The following is a 23,899-nucleotide window of genomic DNA, read 5'->3' as shown; positions in this document are numbered from 1 at the left end:
GCAACCGCCTAGCAACCACCCAGAACACCCTAGCAACCACCCAAAATACCCTAGCAACCGCCTAGCAACCACCCAAAATATCCTAGCAACCGCCTAGCAACCACCCAGAACACCCTAGTAACCACCCAGAACACCCTAGCAACCGCCTAGCAACCACCCAGAACACCTTAGCAACCACCCAAAATACCCTAGCAACCGCCTAGCAACCACCCAAAAGACCCTAGCAACCACCAGAAATATCCTAGCAACCGCCTAGCAACCACTCAGAATACCCTAGCAACCGCCTTGCAAAAAACTTTCTGGTCCAAACTTTCTCAAGCCAACTTAAAGTTTGTCTCGACGAACTTTCGCATCTAGTTATTATTATTATTATTATTCCGAGACTAAAATTTCTATATGAAACTCCTCCTAGAGCTTTAACTCTACATACTCCAAACTCGGCTCAGACACTCAAACTGATCTGACTCGCGTTGCTATATCTTTTCAGACTGATCGGACTTACGGTTTTCCTAAAAATGACGATCAAAACTCGGAAAAACTCCCATTGACTTACATTGGGGAGTTCTAAAAACATTTGAATCCAAACTGCCGTTTTCACACACACAGACTCCAAAGGGCCTGACAGCCCTGCGTCTCTCCCTCTCTCTCTCCCTCAGAGGATTTATATTATCAAGCAACCAATAAGTAATGGCCTAAAATCTTCATAGCCACACCATAGCAACCAGTTTCAGCACCCTAGCAACCACTAAGAGCTCCCTAGCAACCACCCTAAACCCCCAAAAAAAAATTTTACATTTTTTTGTATTTTTTAACGCAATATTACACTCGTGGCCTTGCGATATTGCTCCATGCTTGTGCCTATTCGGCCATAGGCACGAGGCCGCAGGCCGAGTGCCGTACTGAAGGCACTCGTTATTAAAGATTTTAAGAACTCTATAAAAACTCCATAGTAACCATCTTTGACAACTACCAACCACCTAGTAACACCATAGCAACTACCAAAAATACCTTAGCAACCATCTTGAACACCCTAGAGCAACATCTAGAAATGCTCTAGTAACCACCAAATATACCCTAGCAACCACCCAGAACACCCTAGCAACTGCCTAGCAACCCCCCAGAACACCTAGCAACTGCCTAGCAACCACCCAGAACACCTAGCAAACAGCCAGAACACCCTAGCAACTGCCTAGCAACCACCCAGAACACCTAGCAACTGCCTAGCAACAACCCAGAACACCCTAGCAACCGCCTAGCAACACCATAGCAACCACCCAGAACACCCTAGCAACCGCCTAGCAACCACCCAGAATACCTTAGCAACCGCCTAGCAACACCATAGCAACCACCCAGAACACCCTAGCAACCGCCTAGCAACCACCCAGAATACCTTAGCAACCGCCTAGCAACACCATAGCAACCACCCAGAACACCCTAGCAACCGCCTAGCAACCACCCAAAACACCTTAGCAACCGCCTAGCAACACCATAGCAACCACTCAGAACACCCTAGCAACTGCCTAACAACCACCCAGAACACCCTAGCAACCACCCAAAATATCCTAGCAACCGCCTAGCAACCACCCAGAACACCCTAGCAACCGCCTAGCAACCACCCAGAACACCCTAGCAACCACCCAAAATACTCTAGCAACCGCCTAGCAACCACCCAAAAGACCCTAGCAACCACCGAAAATATCTTAGAAACCGCCTAGCAACTACCCAAAACACCCTAGCAACCACCCAAATACCCTAGCAACCGCCTAGCAACCACCCAGAATACCCTATCAACCACCTAAAATACCCTAGCAACCGCCTATCAACCACCCAAAAGATCCTAGCAACCACCCAAAATATCCTAGCAACCGCCTAGCAACCACCCAGAACACCCTAGTAACCACCCAGAACACCCTAGCAACTGCCTAGCAACCACCCAGAACACCCTAGCAACCACCCAAAATACCCTAGCAACCGCCTAGCAACCACCCAAAATACCTTAGCAACCGCCTAGCAACACCATAGCAACCGCCTAGCAATGACCCAGAATACCCTAGCAACCGCCTAGCAACACCATAGCAACCACCCAGAACACCCTAGTAACCACCCAGAACACCCTAGCAACCGCCTAGCAACCACCCAGAACACCCTAGCAACCACCCAAAATACCCTAGCAACTGCCTAGCAACCACCCAAAAGACCCTAGCAACCACCAGAAATATCCTAGCAACTGCCTGGCAACCACTCAGAATACCCTAGCAACCGCCTAGCAAAAAACTTTCTGGTCCAAACTTTCTCAAGCCAACTTAAAGTTTGTCTCGACGAACTTTCGCATCTAGTTAGTGGTGCTTGCTGAAAGCAAGGCATCACTATTGTTATTGCTCATACTTATTATTATTATTCTTCTTTTTATTATTCCACACAAAGTTTGGCGCGTAACTCGTCCCGCACCGTTTGTCACAGATCCATGAATGAGGTGTCAAATCGACCGGCTCATTAAGGAGAGGTGTGCTATGACTTTTATAAGCGATCGGGGGTGCGGTGTTCGCCCCAGGGGCGAAAAAGCGTCCGAAAAATCCCATAGACTTAACATTGCGACAAACTTTGACGAGTCATAACTCTGAGCGACGATTTCGCAGAAACGTGTGATTTGCCACATTTGAAGAGGCTGACAGGCTCTGTAAGAACATACCTCTCAATGGGGTAAAAGTTGCACCCCTGGGGGGCAGGAGATGCCCAAAGTTGCCCCTTTGACTTACTATGGGGAAGGAACGTCCCGTGAAACACACATGCTTTTCCTACTATGGTAAATTGCATAGGGACTTTGTATTGAACGTAGCTCTGGATCACAGTGTCATAGAGACAAGGGGGAGGGCTCATTTTACTCAGACGACCAATCAGTCTCTCAGGATCATTGTGAAGCTATCAAGCCACGCCCTAGCAACCATTTAGAGCCCCTTAGCAACAAGTTCCATAGACTTCCATTGAAAGAGTTCAAAGAGATATCTCCAGACTGAATTGTCATAGAAACATGGGGGTGGTCTCATTTGACTCGGGGCAGCAAACAGCCAATCATGAATCACCTAAACACTTCCAAGCCCCTCCCTAGCAACCATTGTCGAGCACCTTAGCAACCAAAATCCAAAGAGGGATATCTTCCATTCTGAATGTCACAGAGGCATGGGAGTTGGTTTATATCATTTATACTGACAAGAAGCCTTTGGAGTTTCATGATTGGCAGCTGACAAGCCACTCCCTAGCAACCAAACAGAGTACCTTAGCAACCAAAATCCAAAGAGGGTTATCTTCCATTCTAAATGTCGCAGAGGCATGGGAGTTGGTTTATATCATTCATACTGACAAGCAGCCTTTGGAGTTTCATGATTGGCAGCTGACAAGCCACTCCCTAGCAACCAAACAGAGTACCCTAGCAACCAAAATCCAAAGAGGGATATCTTCCATTCTGAATGTCACAGAGGCATGGGAGTTGGTTTATATCATTCATAGTGACAAGAAGCCTTTGGAATTTCATCATTGGCAGCTGCCAAGTAACTCCATAGCAACCAAAAAGAGTACCCTAGCAACCGTTTAGGAAAACGTATATCTCTGCATCAAAACATAGTATAGAGATGGGACTTGGCTCTTTTGACTAAATCATGGTAAACTATGGTAAATCATCCTAGAATCATAGTAAATCATACTAAAACATGGTAAATCATGGTATACTATAGTAAATCATAGTAAACTATGGTAAATCGTGGTAAATCATGGTAAACTATGGTAAATCATGCTAGAATCATAGTAAATCATACTTGAACATGGTAAATCATGGTATACTATAGTAAATCATGGTAAACTATGGTAAATCATGGTAAACTATGGTAAATCATGGTAAACTATGATAAATCATGGTAAACTATGATAAATCATGCTAAAATCAGTAAATCATACTTGAACATGGTATATCATGGTATACTATAGTAAATCATGGTAAACTATGGTAAATCGTGGTAAATCATGGTAAACTATGGTAAATCATGGTAAACTATGGTAAATCATGCTAGAATCAGTAAATCATACTTCAACATGGTAAATCATGGTATACTATAGTAAATCATGGTAAACTATGGTAAATCATGGTAAACTATGGTAAATCATGGTAAACTATGATAAATCATGCTAGAATCAGTAAATCATACTTGAACATGGTATATCATGGTATACTATAGTAAATCATGGTAAACTATGGTAAATCGTGGTAAATCATGGTAAACTATGGTAAATCATGCTAGAATCATAGTAAATCATACTTGAATCATAGTAAATCATACTTGAACATGGTAAATCATGGTATACTATAGTAAATCATGGTAAATCATGGTAAACTATGGTAAATCATGGTAAACTATGATAAATCATGCTAAAATCAGTAAATCATACTTGAACATGGTATATCATGGTATACTATAGTAAATCATGGTAAACTATGGTAAATCGTGGTAAATCATGGTAAACTATGGTAAATCATGGTAAACTATGGTAAATCATGCTAGAATCAGTAAATCATACTTCAACATGGTAAATCATGGTATACTATAGTAAATCATGGTAAACTATGGTAAATCATGGTAAACTATGATAAATCATGCTAGAATCAGTAAATCATACTTGAACATGGTATATCATGGTATACTATAGTAAATCATGGTAAACTATGGTAAATCGTGGTAAATCATGGTAAACTATGGTAAATCATGGTAAACTATGGTAAATCATGCTAGAATCAGTAAATCATACTTCAACATGGTAAATCATGGTATACTATAGTAAATCGTGGTAAATCGTGGTAAACTATGGTAAATCATGGTAAACTATGGTAAATCATGCTAGAATCAGTAAATCATACTTGAACATGGTAAATCATGGTATACTATAGTAAATCATGGTAAACTATAGTAAATTGTGGTAAATCATGTTAAACTATGGTAAATCATGGTAAACTATGGTAAATCATGCTAGAATCAGTAAATCATACTTGAACATGGTAAATCATGGTATACTATAGTAAATCGTGGTAAATCATGGTAGAATCATAGTAAATCATACTTGAACATGGTAAATCATGGTATACTATAGTAAATCTGGTAAACTATGGTAAATTGTGGTAAATCATGGTAAACTATGGTAAATCATGGTAAACCATGCTAGCAACATGGTAAAACAAGCTAGCATCATGCTAGCTACATGCTAATCATGCTAACATGATGCTAGCATGATGCTAGCAACATGCTAATAATGCTAGCATGATACTAGCTACATGCTAATCATGCTAGCTTCTTGCTACAAACATGCTAGCAAACGTGCTATTCATGTTAGCATCTTGTTAAAAAATGCTAGCATCATGCTAACAACATGCTAATCATGCTAGCTACATTCACGTTAGCTTTTGCTAAAAACATGCTAGCATGATGCTAGCAACATGCTAATCATATTAGCACCATGCTAGCAACATGCTAGCATTATGTTAGTCACATGCTTATAATGCTAGCATGATGATAATTTTGTTATAATCTTGCTAAAAACTAGCTAAACGCACTTTAGCAACCGTGTGGTGAGTTTTGTCACTGCAAGCACCACTTCACATTTTCTTCAGGAAATGTACATTCTAGTTATTATTATTATTCCGAGACTAAAATTTCTATATGAAACTCCTCATAGAGCTTTAACTCTACATACTCCAAACTCGGCTCAGACACTCAAACTGATCTGACTCGCGTTGCTATATCTTTTCAGACTGATCGGACTTACGGTTTTCCTAAAAATGACGATCAAAACTCGGAAAAACTCCCATTGACTTGCATTGGGGAGTTCTAAAAACATTTGAATCCAAACTGCCGTTTTCACACACACAGACTCCAAAGGGCCTGACACCCCTGCATCTCTCCCTCTCTCTCTCCCTCAGAGGATTTATATTATCAAGCAACCAATAAGTAATGGCCTAAAATCTTCATAGCCACACCCTAGCAACCAGTTACAGCACCCTAGCAACCACTAAGAGCTCCCTAGCAACCACCATAAACCCAAAAAAAACCTTTTTTTATATTTTTTTTATTTTTTAAAGCAATATTGCACTCGTGGCCTTGCGATATTGCTCCATGCTTGTGCCTATTCGGCCATAGGCACGAGGCCGCAGGCCGAGTGCCGTACTGAAGGCACTCGTTATTAACTCCATATAAACCATCTTTGACAACTACCAACCGCCTAGCAACACCATAGCAACCACCCAGAATACCCTAGCAACCGCCTAGCAACACCATAGCAACCACTCAGAACACCCTAGCAACTGCCTAACAACCACCCAGAACACCCTAGCAACCACCCAAAATACCTTAGAACACCCTAGCAACACCATAGCAACCACTCAGAACACCCTATCAACCACCCAAAATACCTTAGAACACCATAGCAACCACCCAGAACACCCTAGCAACCACCCAAAATACCCTAGCAACCGCCTAGCAACCACCCAAAATACCCTAGCAACCATCCAAAATATCCTAGCAACCGCCTAGCAACCACCCAGAACACCCTAGTAACCACCCAGAACACCCTAGCAACCACCTAGCAACCACCCAGAACACCCTAGCAACCACCCAAAATACCCTAGCAACCGCCTAGCAACCACCCAGAACACCCTAGCAACCACCGAAAATATCTTAGAAACCGCCTAGCAACTACCCAAAAGACCCTAGCAACCACCCAAAATACCCTAGCAACCGCCTAGCAACCACCCAGAATACCCTAGCAACCACCTAAAATACCCTAGCAACCACCTAAAATACCCTAGCAACCGCCTATCAACCACCCAAAAGACCCTAGCAACCACCCAAAATATCCTAGCAACCGCCTAGCAACCACCCAGAACACCCTAGTAACCACCCAGAACACCCTAGCAACCGCCTAGCAACCACCCAGAACACCCTAGCAACCACCCAAAATACCCTAGCAACAGCCTAGCAACCACCCAAAAGACCCTAGCAACCACCAGAAATATCCTAGCAACTGCCTGGCAACCACTCAGAATACCCTAGCAACCGCCTAGCAAAAAACTTTCTGGTCCAAACTTTCTCAAGCCAACTTAAAGTTTGTCTCGACGAACTTTCGCATCTAGTTAAGTTGGCTTGAGAGAGCCAACATACTGATATTGTACTTAAACTTATTATTAAGTTGGCTTGAGAGAGCCAACATATTGAAATCCTATTTAAACTTATTATTATTATTATTATTCTTCTGTTAAAAACTGTTGACTCAAACTCGTCCTAGAGCTTTAACTCTACATACTCCAAACTCGGCTCAGACACTCAAACTGATCTGAAGTTAGTTGCTATATCTTTTCAGACTGATCGGACTTACGGTTTTCCTAAAAATGACGATCAAAACTCGGAAAAACTCCCATTGACTTACATTGGGGAGTTCTAAAAACATTTGAATCCAAACTGCCGTTTTCACACACACAGACTCCAAAGGGCCTGACAGCCCTGCGTCTCTCCCTCTCTCTCTCCCTCAGAGGATTTATATTATCAAGCAACCAATAAGTAATGGCCTAAAATCTTCATAGCCACACCATAGCAACCAGTTTCAGCACCCTAGCAACCACTAAGAGCTCCCTAGCAACCACCCTAAACCAAAAAAATTTTTTTTTTACATTTTTTTGTATTTTTTAACGCAATATTACACTCGTGGCCTTGCGATATTGCTCCATGCTTGTGCCTATTCGGCCATAGCCGTACTGAAGGCACTCGTTATTAAAGATTTTAAGAACTCTATAAAAACTCCATAGTAACCATCTTTGACAACTACCAACCACCTAGTAACACCATAGCAACTACCAAAAATACCTTAGCAACCATCTTGAACACCCTAGCAACATCTAGAAATGCTCTAGTAACCACCAAATATACCCTAGCAACCACCCAGAACACCCTAGCAACTGCCTAGCAACCCCCCAGAACACCTAGCAACTGCCTAGCAACCACCCAGAACACCTAGCAAACAGCCAGAACACCCTAGCAACTGCCTAGCAACCACCCAGAACACCTAGCAACTGCCTAGCAACAACCCAGAACACCCTAGCAACCGCCTAGCAACACCATAGCAACCACCCAGAACACCCTAGCAACCGCCAAGCAAACACCCAGAATACCTTAGCAACCGCCTAGCAACACCATAGCAACCACCCAGAACACCCTAGCAACCGCCTAACAACCACCCAAAATACCCTAGCAACCGCCTAGCAACACCATAGCAACCACCCAGAACACCCTAGCAACCGCCTAGCAACCACCCAGAATACCCTATCAACCACCTAAAATACCCTAGCAACCACCTAAAATACCCTAGCAACCGCCTATCAACCACCCAAAAGACCCTAGCAACCACCCAAAATATCCTAGCAACCGCCTAGCAACCACCCAGAACACCCTAGTAACCACCCAGAACACCCTACAACCGCCTAGCAACCACCCAGAACACCCTAGCAACCACCCAAAATACCCTAGCAACCGCCTAGCAACCACCCAAAAGACCCTAGCAACCACCGAAAATATCTTAGAAACCGCCTAGCAACTACCCAAAAGACCCTAGCAACCACCCAAAATGCCCTAGCAACCGCCTAGCAACCACCCAGAATACCCTATCAACCACCTAAAATACCCTAGCAACCACCTAAAATACCCTAGCAACCGCCTATCAACCACCCAAAAGACCCTAGCAACCACCCAAAATATCCTAGCAACCGCCTAGCAACCACCCAGAACACCCTAGTAACCACCCAGAACACCCTAGCAACCGCCTAGCAACCACCCAGAACACCCTAGCAACCACCCAAAATACCCTAGCAACCGCCTAGCAACCACCCAAAAGACCCTAGCAACCACCGAAAATATCTTAGAAACCGCCTAGCAACTACCCAAAAGACCCTAGCAACCACCCAAAATACCCTAGCAACCGCCTAGCAACCACCCAGAATACCCTAGCAACCACCTAAAATACCCTAGCAACCACCTAAAATACCCTAGCAACCGCCTATAAACCACCCAAAAGACCCTAGCAACCACCCAAAATATCCTAGCAACCGCCTAGCAACCACCCAGAACACCCTAGTAACCACCCAGAACACCCTAGCAACCGCCTAGCAACCACCCAGAACACCCTAGCAACCACCCAAAACACCCTAGCAACCGCCTAGCAACCACCCAAAAGACCCTAGCAACCACCAGAAATATCCTAGCAACCGCCTAGCAACCACTCAGAATACCCTAGCAACCGCCTAGCAAAAAACGTTCTGGTCCAAACTTTCTCAAGCCAACTTAAAGTTTGTCTCGACGAACTTTCGCATCTAGTTATTATTATTCTTCTGAGCGGAAAAAAATCTGACTCAAACTCCTCCTAGAGCTTTAACTCTACATACTCCAAACTCGGCTCAGACACTCAAACTGTTCTGACTTAGTGTGCTATATCTTTTCAGACTGATCGGACTTACGGTTTTCCTAAAAATGACGATCAAAACTCGGAAAAACTCCCATTGACTTACATTGGGGAGTTCTAAAAAATTCAAATCCAGATTCAAACTCACCAACCGACGAAAATTCAAATCAAAATACCTTGAAGACTAAACCAAACTGCCGTTCTATATACTATATTAGCCAATGAGACTCATTTAAACTAATGAACTCTAAACTCATACACTTATAAACTAATTAACTTATAAACTCATGAATTCATAGACTTATGAACTCTTAAACTCATAAATTAATAAACTCTGAACTCTTAAACTCATTTAAACTTATAAACTCTAAACTCATTAAAACTTATAAACTCTAAACTCATTTAAAACTTATAAACTCTAAACTCAAAAACTCTAACACTTATAAACTTATCAATTTATACACTTAAAAACTCTAAACTCATAAACTCTGAGTGTGTGTGTGTGTGTGTGTGTGTGTGTGTGTGTGTGAACACACACACACACACACACACACACACACTAAACTCATTTAAACTTAAACTCTAAACTCATTTAAACTTGTAAACTCAAAACTCGTAAACTACTTTAAACTTCAAACCACTTTAAACGTTTTAAGTTTAAAGCTTCAAGCTCCCAAGCAACTCCATAGTAACCAAACTTGAGTACCCTAGCAACCGTTTTGCAAGACCTATATCTCTGTATCAGAACATCGTATAGAGATGAGGTTTGGCTCTTTTGACTCATGCTAGCAAACAGCACTTCCAACATGCTACACATGCTAGCAGTGAATAGCTACATGCTAATATCAATTAGTTAAGTGCTAAATCATACCAAGATCATGCTAAGGACTCTATAAAAACTCCATAGTAACCATCTGTGACAACTACCAACCACCTAGTAACACCATATCAACCGCCCTCAATACCATAGCAACCACCCAGAACACCCTAGCAACCGCCTAGCAACCACCCAGAACACCCTAGCAACCACCCAAAATACCTTAGAACACCCTAGCAACACCATAGCAACCACTCAGAACACCCTAGCAACTGCCTAACAACCACCCAGAACACCCTAGCAACCACCCAAAATACCTTAGAACACCCTAGCAACACCATAGCAACCACCCAGAACCCCCTAGCAACCACCCAAAATACCTTAGAACACCATAGCAACACCATAGCAACCACTCAGAACACCCTAGCAACCACCCAAAATACCTTAGAACACCCTAGCAACACCATAGCAACCACTCAGAACACCCTAGCAACCACCCAAAATACCTTAGAACACCCTAGCAACACCATAGCAACCACTCAGAACACCCTAGCAACCACCCAAAATACCTTAGAACACCCTAGCTACACCATAGCAACCACCCAGAACACCCTAGCAACCACCCAAAATACCTTAGAACACCCTAGCAACACCATAGCAACCACCCAGAACACCCTAGAAACCACCCAAAATACCTTAGGACACCCTAGCAACACCATAGCAACCACTCAGAACACCGTAGCAACTGCCTAACAACCACCCAGAACACTCTAGCAACCACCCAAAATACCCTAGCAACCGCCTAGCAACCGCCTAGCAATCACCCAGACCACCCTAGCAACCACCCAAAACAGCCTAGCAACCACCCAGAACACCCTAGCAACCACCCAAAATACCCTAGCAACCGCCTAGCAACCACCCAAAAGACCCTAGCAACCACCCAAAAGACCCTAGCAACCACCCAAAATATCTTAGCAACCACCCAAAACGCCCTAGCAACTGCCTAGCAACCACCCAAAAGACCCTAGCAACCACCGAAAATATCTTAGAAACCGCCTAGCAACTACCCAAAAGACCCTAGCAACCACCCAAAATACCCTAGCAACCGCCTAGCAACCACCCAGAATACCCTAGCAACCACCTAAAATACCCTAGCAACCACCTAAAATACCCTAGCAACCGCCTATAAACCACCCAAAAGACCCTAGCAACCACCCAAAATATCCTAGCAACCGCCTAGCAACCACCCAGAACACCCTAGTAACCACCCAGAACACCCTAGCAACCGCCTAGCAACCACCCAGAACACCCTAGCAACCACCCAAAACACCCTAGCAACCGCCTAGCAACCACCCAAAAGACCCTAGCAACCACCAGAAATATCCTAGCAACCGCCTAGCAAAAAACTTTCTGGTCCAAACTTTCTCAAGCCAACTTAAAGTTTGTCTCGACGAACTTTCGCATCTAGTTATTATTATTATTCCGAGACTAAAATTTCTATATGAAACTCCTCCTAGAGCTTTAACTCTACATACTCCAAACTCGGCTCAGACACTCAAACTGATCTGACTCGCGTTGCTATATCTTTTCAGACTGATCGGACTTACGGTTTTCCTAAAAATGACGATCAAAACTCGGAAAAACTCCCATTGACTTACATTGGGGAGTTCTAAAAACATTTGAATCCAAACTGCCGTTTTCACACACACAGACTCCAAAGGGCCTGACAGCCCTGCGTCTCTCCCTCTCTCTCTCCCTCAGAGGATTTATATTATCAAGCAACCAATAAGTAATGGCCTAAAATCTTCATAGCCACACCATAGCAACCAGTTTCAGCACCCTAGCAACCACTAAGAGCTCCCTAGCAACCACCCTAAACCAAAAAAAAATTTTTTTACATTTTTTTGTATTTTTTAACGCAATATTACACTCGTGGCCTTGCGATATTGCTCCATGCTTGTGCCTATTCGGCCATAGGCACGAGGCCGCAGGCCGAGTGCCGTACTGAAGGCACTCGTTATTAAAGATTTTAAGAACTCTATAAAAACTCCATAGTAACCATCTTTGACAACTACCAACCACCTAGTAACACCATAGCAACTACCAAAAATACCTTAGCAACCATCTTGAACACCCTAGCAACATCTAGAAATGCTCTAGTAACCACCAAATATACCCTAGCAACCACCCAGAACACCCTAGCAACTGCCTAGCAACCCCCCAGAACACCTAGCAACTGCCTAGCAACCACCCAGAACACCTAGCAAACAGCCAGAACACCCTAGCAACTGCCTAGCAACCACCCAGAACACCTAGCAACTGCCTAGCAACAACCCAGAACACCCTAGCAACCGCCTAGCAACACCATAGCAACCACCCAGAACACCCTAGCAACCGCCTAGCAACCACCCAGAATACCTTAGCAACCGCCTAGCAACACCATAGCAACCACCCAGAACACCCTAGCAACCGCCTAGCAACCACCCAGAATACCTTAGCAACCGCCTAGCAACACCATAGCAACCACTCAGAACACCCTAGCAACTGCCTAACAACCACCCAGAACACCCTAGCAACCACCCAAAATATCCTAGCAACCGCCTAGCAACCACCCAGAACACCCTACAACCGCCTAGCAACCACCCAGAACACCCTAGCAACCACCCAAAATACCCTAGCAACCGCCTAGCAACCACCCAAAAGACCCTAGCAACCACCGAAAATATCTTAGAAACCGCCTAGCAACTACCCAAAAGACCCTAGCAACCACCCAAAATGCCCTAGCAACCGCCTAGCAACCACCCAGAATACCCTATCAACCACCTAAAATACCCTAGCAACCACCTAAAATACCCTAGCAACCGCCTATCAACCACCCAAAAGACCCTAGCAACCACCCAAAATATCCTAGCAACCGCCTAGCAACCACCCAGAACACCCTAGTAACCACCCAGAACACCCTAGCAACCGCCTAGCAACCACCCAGAACACCCTAGCAACCACCCAAAATACCCTAGCAACCGCCTAGCAACCACCCAAAATATCCTAGCAACCGCCTAGCAACCACCCAGAACACCCTAGTAACCACCCAGAACACCCTAGCAACCGCCTAGCAACCACCCAGAACACCTTAGCAACCACCCAAAATACCCTAGCAACCGCCTAGCAACCACTCAGAATACCCTAGCAACCGCTTAGCAAAAAACTTTCTGGTCCAAACTTTCTCAAGCCAACTTAAAGTTTGTCTCGACGAACTTTCGCATCTAGTTATTATTATTCTTCTGACCCTAAAAAAATCTATATCAAACTCCTCCTAGAGCTTTAACTCTACATACTCCAAACTCGGCTCAGACACTCAAACTGATCTGACTCGGTATGCTATATCTTTTCAGACTGATCGGATTTACGGTTTTCCTAAAAATGACGATCAAAACTCGAAAAAACTCATTCAAAAACTCCCATTGACTTACATTGGGGAGTTCTAAAAAATTCAAACCGACAAAAATTTAAATCTAAACACCTTGAAGACTAAACCAAACTGCCGTTCTATATACTATATGAGCCATTGAGACTCATTTAAACTAATAAACTATAAACTATAAACACTTATAAACTAATTAACTTATAAACTCATGAATTCATAAACTTATGAACTCTTAAACTCATAAATTAATAAACTTTGAACTCTTAATCTCATTTAAACTTATAAACTCTAAACTGATTTAAACTTATAAACTCAAAACTCAAGAACTCATACACTTATTAACTCATCAATTTATACACTTATAAACTCTAAACTCAGACACACACACTGAGTTTATGAGTGAGTGTGTGAGCGAGTTAGTGGGTGTGTGTGTGTGTGTGTGTGTGTCTGTGTGTTTGTGTGTTTGTTTGTGTGTGTGTGTGTGTGTGTGTCTAACTTATTTATCTATCTCTCAAACTTCAAACTACTGTAGACTACTGTAAACTTAAAACCACTATAAACTTCTTAAGTTTAAATCTTCCAGCTCCCAAGCAACTCCATAGCAACCAAACTCGAGTACCCTAGCAACCGTTTTGTAAGACCTATATCTCTGTATCAGAACATCGTATAGAGATGAGGTTTGGCTCTTTTGACTCGTGCTAGCAAACAGCACTTCCAACATGCTACATATGCTAGCAGTGAATAGCTACATGCTAATAGCGATTAGTTAAGTGTTAAATCATGCCAAGATCATGCTAAGAACTCTATAAAAACTCCATAGTAACCATCTGTGACAACTACCAACCACCTAGTAACACCATATCAACCGCCCTGAATACCATAGCAACCCCCCAGAACACCCTAGCAACCGCCTAGCAACCACCCAAAAGACCCTAGCAACCACCCAGAACACCGTAGCAACCACCCAAAATACCCTAGCAACCACCCAAAACACCCTAGCAACCGCCTAGCAACCACCCAAAAGACCCTAGCAACCGCCTAGCAACCACCCAAAAGACCCTAGCAACCACCCAAAATATCCTAGCAACCGCCTAGCAACCACCCAAAAGACCCTAGCAACCACCAGAAATATCCTAGCAACCGCCTAGCAACCACCCAGAATATCCTAGCAACCACCCAAAACAGCCTAGCAACAACCCAGAACACCCTAGCAACCGCCTAGCAACCACCCAAAAGACCCTAGCAACCGCCTAGCAACCACCCAGAACACCCTAGCAACCACCCAAAAGACCCTAGCAACCACCCAAAATACCCTAGCAACCGCCTAGCAACCACCCAAAAGACCCTAGCAACATCCAAAAGACCCTAGCAACCGCCTAGCAACCACCCAAAATATCCTAGCAACCACCCAAAACACCCTAGCAACCGCCTAGCAACCACCCAGAACACCCTAGCCACCACCTAGCAACCACCCAGAATACCTTAGCAACGCCTAGCAACACCATAGCAACCACCCATAACACCCTTGCAACTGCCTAGCAACCACCCAGAACACCCTAGCAACCACCAAAATACCTTAGCAACCGCCTAGCAACACCATAGCAACCACCCATAACACCCTAGCAACCGCCTAGCAACCACCCAAAAGACTCTAGCAACCACCCAAAATATCCTAGCAACCACCCAAAACACCCTAGCAACCGCCTAGCAACCACCCAAAAGACCCTAGCAACCGCCTAGCAACCACCCAGAACACCCTAGCAACCGCCTAGCAACCACACAAAAGACCCTAGCAACCACCCAAAACACCCTAGCAACCACCCAAAACACCCTAGCAACCGCCTAGCAACCACCCAGAATACCTTAGCAACCGCCTAGCAACACCATAGCGACCACCCATAACATCATAACAACCGCCTAGCAAAAAACTTTCCGGTCCAAACTTTCTCAAGCCAACTTAAAGTTTGTCTCGACGAACTTTCGCATCTAGTTATTAGTGGTGCTTGCTGAAAGCAAGGCATCACTATTGTTATTGCTCATACTTATTAGTGGTGCTTGCTGAAAGCAAGGCATCACTATTGTTATTGCTCATACTTATTATTATTATTCTTCTTTTTATTATTCCACACAAAGTTTGGCGCGTAACTCGTCCCGCACCGTTTGTCACAGATCCATGAATGAGGTGTCAAATCGACCGGCTCATTAAGGAGAGGTGTGCTATGACTTTTATAAGCGATCGGGGGTGCGGTGTTCGCCCCAGGGGCGAAAAAGCGTCCGAAAAATCCCATAGACTTAACATTGCGACAAACTTTGACGAGTCATAACTCTGAGCGACGATTTCGCAGAAACGTGTGATTTGCCACATTTGAAGAGGCTGACAGGCTCTGTAAGAACATACCTCTCAATGGGGTAAAAGTTGCACCCCTGGGGGGCAGGAGATGCCCAAAGTTGCCCCTTTGACTTACTATGGGGAAGGAACGTCCCGTGAAACACACATGCTTTTCCTACTATGGTAAATTGCATAGGGACTTTGTATTGAACGTAGCTCTGGATCACAGTGTCATAGAGACAAGGGGGAGGGCTCATTTTACTCAGACGACCAATCAGTCTCTCAGGATCATTGTGAAGCTATCAAGCCACGCCCTAGCAACCATTTAGAGCCCCTTAGCAACAAGTTCCATAGACTTCCATTGAAAGAGTTCAAAGAGATATCTCCAGACTGAATTGTCATAGAAACATGGGGGTGGTCTCATTTGACTCGGGGCAGCAAACAGCCAATCATGAATCACCTAAACACTTCCAAGCCCCTCCCTAGCAACCATTGTCGAGCACCTTAGCAACCAAAATCCAAAGAGGGATATCTTCCATTCTGAATGTCACAGAGGCATGGGAGTTGGTTTATATCATTTATACTGACAAGAAGCCTTTGGAGTTTCATGATTGGCAGCTGACAAGCCACTCCCTAGCAACCAAACAGAGTACCTTAGCAACCAAAATCCAAAGAGGGTTATCTTCCATTCTAAATGTCGCAGAGGCATGGGAGTTGGTTTATATCATTCATACTGACAAGCAGCCTTTGGAGTTTCATGATTGGCAGCTGACAAGCCACTCCCTAGCAACCAAACAGAGTACCCTAGCAACCAAAATCCAAAGAGGGATATCTTCCATTCTGAATGTCACAGAGGCATGGGAGTTGGTTTATATCATTCATAGTGACAAGAAGCCTTTGGAATTTCATCATTGGCAGCTGCCAAGTAACTCCATAGCAACCAAAAAGAGTACCCTAGCAACCGTTTAGGAAAACGTATATCTCTGCATCAAAACATAGTATAGAGATGGGACTTGGCTCTTTTGACTAAATCATGGTAAACTATGGTAAATCATCCTAGAATCATAGTAAATCATACTAAAACATGGTAAATCATGGTATACTATAGTAAATCATAGTAAACTATGGTAAATCGTGGTAAATCATGGTAAACTATGGTAAATCATGCTAGAATCATAGTAAATCATACTTGAACATGGTAAATCATGGTATACTATAGTAAATCATGGTAAACTATGGTAAATCATGGTAAACTATGGTAAATCATGGTAAACTATGATAAATCATGGTAAACTATGATAAATCATGCTAAAATCAGTAAATCATACTTGAACATGGTATATCATGGTATACTATAGTAAATCATGGTAAACTATGGTAAATCGTGGTAAATCATGGTAAACTATGGTAAATCATGGTAAACTATGGTAAATCATGCTAGAATCAGTAAATCATACTTCAACATGGTAAATCATGGTATACTATAGTAAATCATGGTAAACTATGGTAAATCATGGTAAACTATGGTAAATCATGGTAAACTATGATAAATCATGCTAGAATCAGTAAATCATACTTGAACATGGTATATCATGGTATACTATAGTAAATCATGGTAAACTATGGTAAATCGTGGTAAATCATGGTAAACTATGGTAAATCATGCTAGAATCATAGTAAATCATACTTGAATCATAGTAAATCATACTTGAACATGGTAAATCATGGTATACTATAGTAAATCATGGTAAATCATGGTAAACTATGGTAAATCATGGTAAACTATGATAAATCATGCTAAAATCAGTAAATCATACTTGAACATGGTATATCATGGTATACTATAGTAAATCATGGTAAACTATGGTAAATCGTGGTAAATCATGGTAAACTATGGTAAATCATGGTAAACTATGGTAAATCATGCTAGAATCAGTAAATCATACTTCAACATGGTAAATCATGGTATACTATAGTAAATCATGGTAAACTATGGTAAATCATGGTAAACTATGATAAATCATGCTAGAATCAGTAAATCATACTTGAACATGGTATATCATGGTATACTATAGTAAATCATGGTAAACTATGGTAAATCGTGGTAAATCATGGTAAACTATGGTAAATCATGGTAAACTATGGTAAATCATGCTAGAATCAGTAAATCATACTTCAACATGGTAAATCATGGTATACTATAGTAAATCGTGGTAAATCGTGGTAAACTATGGTAAATCATGGTAAACTATGGTAAATCATGCTAGAATCAGTAAATCATACTTGAACATGGTAAATCATGGTATACTATAGTAAATCATGGTAAACTATAGTAAATTGTGGTAAATCATGTTAAACTATGGTAAATCATGGTAAACTATGGTAAATCATGCTAGAATCAGTAAATCATACTTGAACATGGTAAATCATGGTATACTATAGTAAATCGTGGTAAATCATGGTAGAATCATAGTAAATCATACTTGAACATGGTAAATCATGGTATACTATAGTAAATCTGGTAAACTATGGTAAATTGTGGTAAATCATGGTAAACTATGGTAAATCATGGTAAACCATGCTAGCAACATGGTAAAACAAGCTAGCATCATGCTAGCTACATGCTAATCATGCTAACATGATGCTAGCATGATGCTAGCAACATGCTAATAATGCTAGCATGATACTAGCTACATGCTAATCATGCTAGCTTCTTGCTACAAACATGCTAGCAAACGTGCTATTCATGTTAGCATCTTGTTAAAAAATGCTAGCATCATGCTAACAACATGCTAATCATGCTAGCTACATTCACGTTAGCTTTTGCTAAAAACATGCTAGCATGATGCTAGCAACATGCTAATCATATTAGCACCATGCTAGCAACATGCTAGCATTATGTTAGTCACATGCTTATAATGCTAGCATGATGATAATTTTGTTATAATCTTGCTAAAAACTAGCTAAACGCACTTTAGCAACCGTGTGGTGAGTTTTGTCACTGCAAGCACCACTTCACATTTTCTTCAGGAAATGTACATTCTAGTTATTATTCTTTTTCTTATTATTATTCCGGACAAAAGTTTGGCGCGTAACTCGCCCCGCACTGTTTGTCACAGACCCATGAATGAGGTGTCAAATCGACCGGCTCATTAAGGAGAGGTGTGCTATGACTTTTATAAGCGATCGGGGGTGCGGTGTTCACCCCAGGGGCGAAAAAGCGGCCCAAAAAGTTCCATTGACTTAACATTGCAACGAACTTTGAGAACTCATAGCTCTGAGCGAGAATTTCACAGAAATGTGTGATTTGCCACATTTGAAGAGGCTGACAGGCTCTGTAAGAACATACCTCACAATGGGGTAAAAGTTGCACCCCTGGGGGGCAGGAGCGTCCCAAAGTTGCCCCATTGACTTACTATGGGGAAGGAATGTCCCGTGAAACACACATGCTTTTCCTACTATGGTAAATTGCATAGGGATTTTGTAATGAACGTAGCTCTGGATCACAGTGTCATAGAGACAAGGGGGCGGGCTCATTTTACTCAGACGACCAATCAGTCTCTCAGGATCATTGTGAAGCTATCAAGCCACGCCCTAGCAACCATTTAGAGCACCTTAGCAACAAGTCCCATAGACTTCCATTGAAAGAGTTCAAAGGGATATCTCCGGACTGAATTGTCATAGAAACTTGAGGGTGGTCTCGTTTGACTTGGGACAGCAAACAGCCAATCATGAATCACCTCAACTCTTCCTAGCCCCTCCCTAGCAACCATTGTCGAGCACCTTAGCAACCAAAATCCTAGAGGGATATCTTCTATTCTGAATGTCACAGAGCCATGGGAGTTGGTTTATATCATTCATAGTGACAAGAAGCCTTTGCAGTTTCATCATTGGCAGCTGTCAAGTAACTCCATAGCAACCAAACAGAGTACCCTAGCAACCAAATTCCAAAGAGGGATATCTTCTATTCTGAATGTCACAGAGGCATGGGAGCTGGTTTATACCATACATACTGACAAGCAGCCTTTGGAGTTTCATCATTGGCAGCTGCCAAACCACTCCATAGCAACCAAACAGAGTACCCTAGCAACTATTTAGCAATACCTCTATCTCTGTATCAGAACATTGTATAGAGATGGGGGTTGGTTTATATCATTCATAGTGACAAGAAGCCTTTGGGGTTTCATGATTGGCAGCTGCCAAGCCACTCCCTAGCAACCAAACAGAGTTCCCTAGCAACCGTTTTGCAAGACCTATATCTCTGCATCAGAACATCGTATAGAGATGGGGGTTGGTTTATATCTTTAATACTGACAAGAAGCCTTTGCAGTTTCATCATTAGCAGCTGCCAATCAACTCCATAGCAACCAAACAGAGAACCCTAGCAACCAAAATCCAAAGAGGGATATCTTCCATTCTGAATGTCACAGAGGCATGGGAGTTGGATTATACCATTCATAGTGACAAGAAGCCTTTGCAGTTTCATCATTGGCAGCTGCCAAGCCACTCCCTAGCAACCATTGTCGAGCACCTTAGCAACCAAAACCATAGAGGGACATCTTCCATTTTGAATGTCACAGAGGCATGGGAGTTGGTTTATATCATTCATACTGACAAGCAGACTTTGGAGTTTCATGATAGGCAGTTGCCAAGCCACTCCATAGCAACAAAACAGAATGCCCTAGCAACCAAACTTCAAAGAGGGATATCTTCCATTCTGAATGTCACAGATGCATGGGAGTTGGTTTATATCATTCATAGTGACAAGAAGCATTTGCAGTTTCATCATTGGAAGCTGTCAAGCAACTCCATAGCAACCAAACAGAGTACCCTAGTAACCAAAATCCAAAGAGGGATATCTTCCATTCTGAATGTCACACAGGCATGAGAGTTGGTTTATATCATTCATACTGACAAGCAACCTTTGGAGTTTCATGATAGGCAGTTGCCAAGCCACTCCATAGCAACAAAACAGAATGCCCTAGCAACCAAACTTCAAAGAGGGATATCTTCCATTCTGAATGTCACAGAGACATGGGAGTTGGATTATATCATTCATACTGACAAGAAGCCTTTGGAATTTCGTCATTGGCAGCTGCCAAGCCACTCCCTAGCAACCATTGTCGAGCACCTTAGCAACCAAAATCCAAAGAGGGATATCTTCCATTCTGAATTTCACAGAGGCATGGGAGTTGGTTTATATCATTCATAGTGACAAGAAGCCTTTGCAGTTTCATCATTGGCAGCTGCCAAGCCACTCCCTAGCAACCAAACAGAGTACCCTATCAACCAAAATCCAAAGAGGGATATCTTCCATTCTGAATGTCACAGAGGCATGGGAGTTGGTTTATATCATTCACAGTGACAAGACGCCTTTGCAGTTTCATCATTGGCAGCTGCCAAGCAACTCCATGGCAACCAAACAGAGTACCCTAGCAACCAAAATCCAAAGAGGGATATCTTCCATTCTGAATGTCACAGAGGCATGGGATTTGGTTTGAATCATTCATACTGACAAGCAGCCTTTGGAGTTTCATGATTGGCAGCTGCCGAGCCACTCCTTAGCAACCAAACAGAGGACCCTAACAACCGTTTATCAAGACCCATGTCTCTGCATCAGAACATCGTATAGAGATGGGGGTTGGCTCTTTTGTTTTGGTTGGGAAAAAGTCTGTAACTATCACCATGGTAACTGAATTCACACCCTAGCAACCGTTTAGAGCCACCTAGCAACCATATTGCAACATATAGAAGCCATATTTCAGCTCCACAACATCGTACAGACATGGTTGTTGGCTCGAATGCAATCATGTACAACACCCTAGCAACCAAGTGGAGAGTTTTGCCACTGCAAGCACCACTTCACATTTTCTTCAGGAAATGTACATTCTAGTTATTATTATTCTTCTTACTAAAAATTTATCCCCTATCTCCTCCTAGAGCTTTAACTCTACATACTCCAAACTCGGCTCAGACCTTCAGACTATTCTGACTCGAGTTGCTTTATCTTTTCAGACTGATCGGACTTACGGTTTTCCTAAAAATGCCGATCAAAACTCGGAAAAACTCCCATTGACTTGCATTGGGGAGTTCTAAAAAATTCAAATCTAGATTCAAACTGACCAACCGACAAAAATTTAAATCTAAACACCTTGAAGACTTATTCAAACTGCCGTTCTATATACTATATAAGCCATTGAGACTCAATTAAACTAATAAACTCATCTATCTATCTACTTCAAACTATTTTAAACTTTAAACTACTTTAAACTTCAAACTAAATTAAACTTCAAACTAATATAAACTTTAAACTACTTTAAACTTCAAACTTAAGCTTTAACTCATTTAAACTTATAAACTGTAAACTCATTTAAACTTATAAACTGTAAACTAATTTAAACTTATAAACTCAAAACTCATTTAAACTTATAAACTAAACTCAAAAACTTGTACACTTATAAACTCTAAACTCATAAACTCTGAGTGTGTGTGTGTGTGTGTGTGTAAACACACACACACACACACACACTCTAAACTCATTTAAACAAACTCTAAACTCATTTAAACTTATAAACGCAAAACTCAAAAACTCGTAAACTACTTTAAACTTCAAACCACTTTAAACTTCTTAAGTTTAAAGCTCCCAGCTCCCAAGCAACTCCATAGCAACCAAACTTGAGTACCCTAGCAACCGTTTTACAAGACCTATATCTCTGCATCAGAACATCGTATAGAGATGAGGTTTGGCTCTTTTGACTCATGCTAGCAAACAGCACTTCCAACATGCTACACATGCTAGCAGTGAATAGCTACATGCTAACAGCAATTAGTTAAGTGCTAAATCATGCCAAGATCATGCTAAGAACTCTATAAAAACTCCATAGTAACCATCTGTAACAACTACCAACCACCTAGTAACACCATAGCAACCGCCCAGAATACCTTAGTAACCGCCTAGCAACACCATAACAACCACCCAGAACACCCTAGCAACCACCCAGAATACCCTAGCAACTGCCTAGCAACACCATAGCAACAACCCAAAACACCCTAGCAACCCACTAGAAAACCCCCAACAACTTTTTAACTGTAAACTACTTTAAACTTCAAACTGATTTAAACTTTAAACTAATTTAAACGTTAGACTAATTTAAACTTCAAACTAATTTAAACTTCAAACTAATTTAAACTTCAAACTAATTTAAACTTTAAAGTAATTTAAAATTTAAACTACTTTAAACTTGAAACTAATTTAAACTTTAGACTAATTTAAACTTTAAACTAATTTAAGCTTCAAACTAATTTAGACTTTAAACTATTTTAAACTTCTAACTAATTTGAACTTTAAACTAATTTAAACTTCAAACTACTTTAAACTCCAAACTGCTTTAAACTTCTTCAAACTTTCTGGTCCAGCTTTCTCAAGCCAACTTAAAGTTTGTCTCGACGAACTTTTTAATCTAGTTTTAAACTGTTCTTTATTCTAAACTGTTTTAATTATTTTTAGTTCTTTCTTGTTTCTTTATTTTAAACTGTTTTGTATATTCTTATTTCTTCTGATTATTTTTAATAGTATGTAAAGCACTTTGAATTACCATTGTGTATGAAATGTGCTATATAAATAAACTTGCCTTGCCTTGCCTTGAGTAAAGCAGTGTGTGTGTGTGTGTGTGTGTGTGTGTGTGTGTGTAGTGAGCAGTTCACTGTCTGAGGGCATTACAGTGAGAGGAACAGAGGGACGACGAGTGATCATTACGTGCTCTTATCCAGAAGGATATGAAAACGCTTACAAATACTTCTCCAGAGGAGTTTACGCACACCGTGTCCGTATACTAGAGTCTGATGG

At 42.0% G+C, this 23,899-nt stretch overlaps 1 protein-coding gene and 1 long non-coding RNA gene across 2 annotated transcripts in view; one reads left to right on the top strand and one right to left on the bottom strand.

The window, feature by feature from the left end:
• LOC311077729 (uncharacterized protein) overlaps positions 1-23,899 on the bottom strand; it is a 136,855-nt gene that overhangs the window by 61,129 nt on the left and 51,827 nt on the right. The window lies entirely within an intron of this gene.
• The window catches only part of LOC311077755, a 14,280-nt gene continuing 14,260 nt past the window's right edge, over positions 23,880-23,899 (top strand). Inside the window, exon 1 of the long non-coding RNA XR_014604975.1 lies at positions 23,880-23,899. This exon is cut by the window's right edge and continues 164 nt beyond it. This is a non-coding gene — a long non-coding RNA (uncharacterized lncRNA).

This window comes from Abramis brama (assembly GCF_963993115.1).
Source record: "Abramis brama genome assembly, chromosome: 2".
Taxonomy (NCBI): domain Eukaryota; kingdom Metazoa; phylum Chordata; class Actinopteri; order Cypriniformes; family Leuciscidae; genus Abramis; species Abramis brama.
The sequence above is the reverse complement of the archived record's forward strand: the minus strand, read 5'-3'. Positions and strand labels throughout refer to the sequence as shown.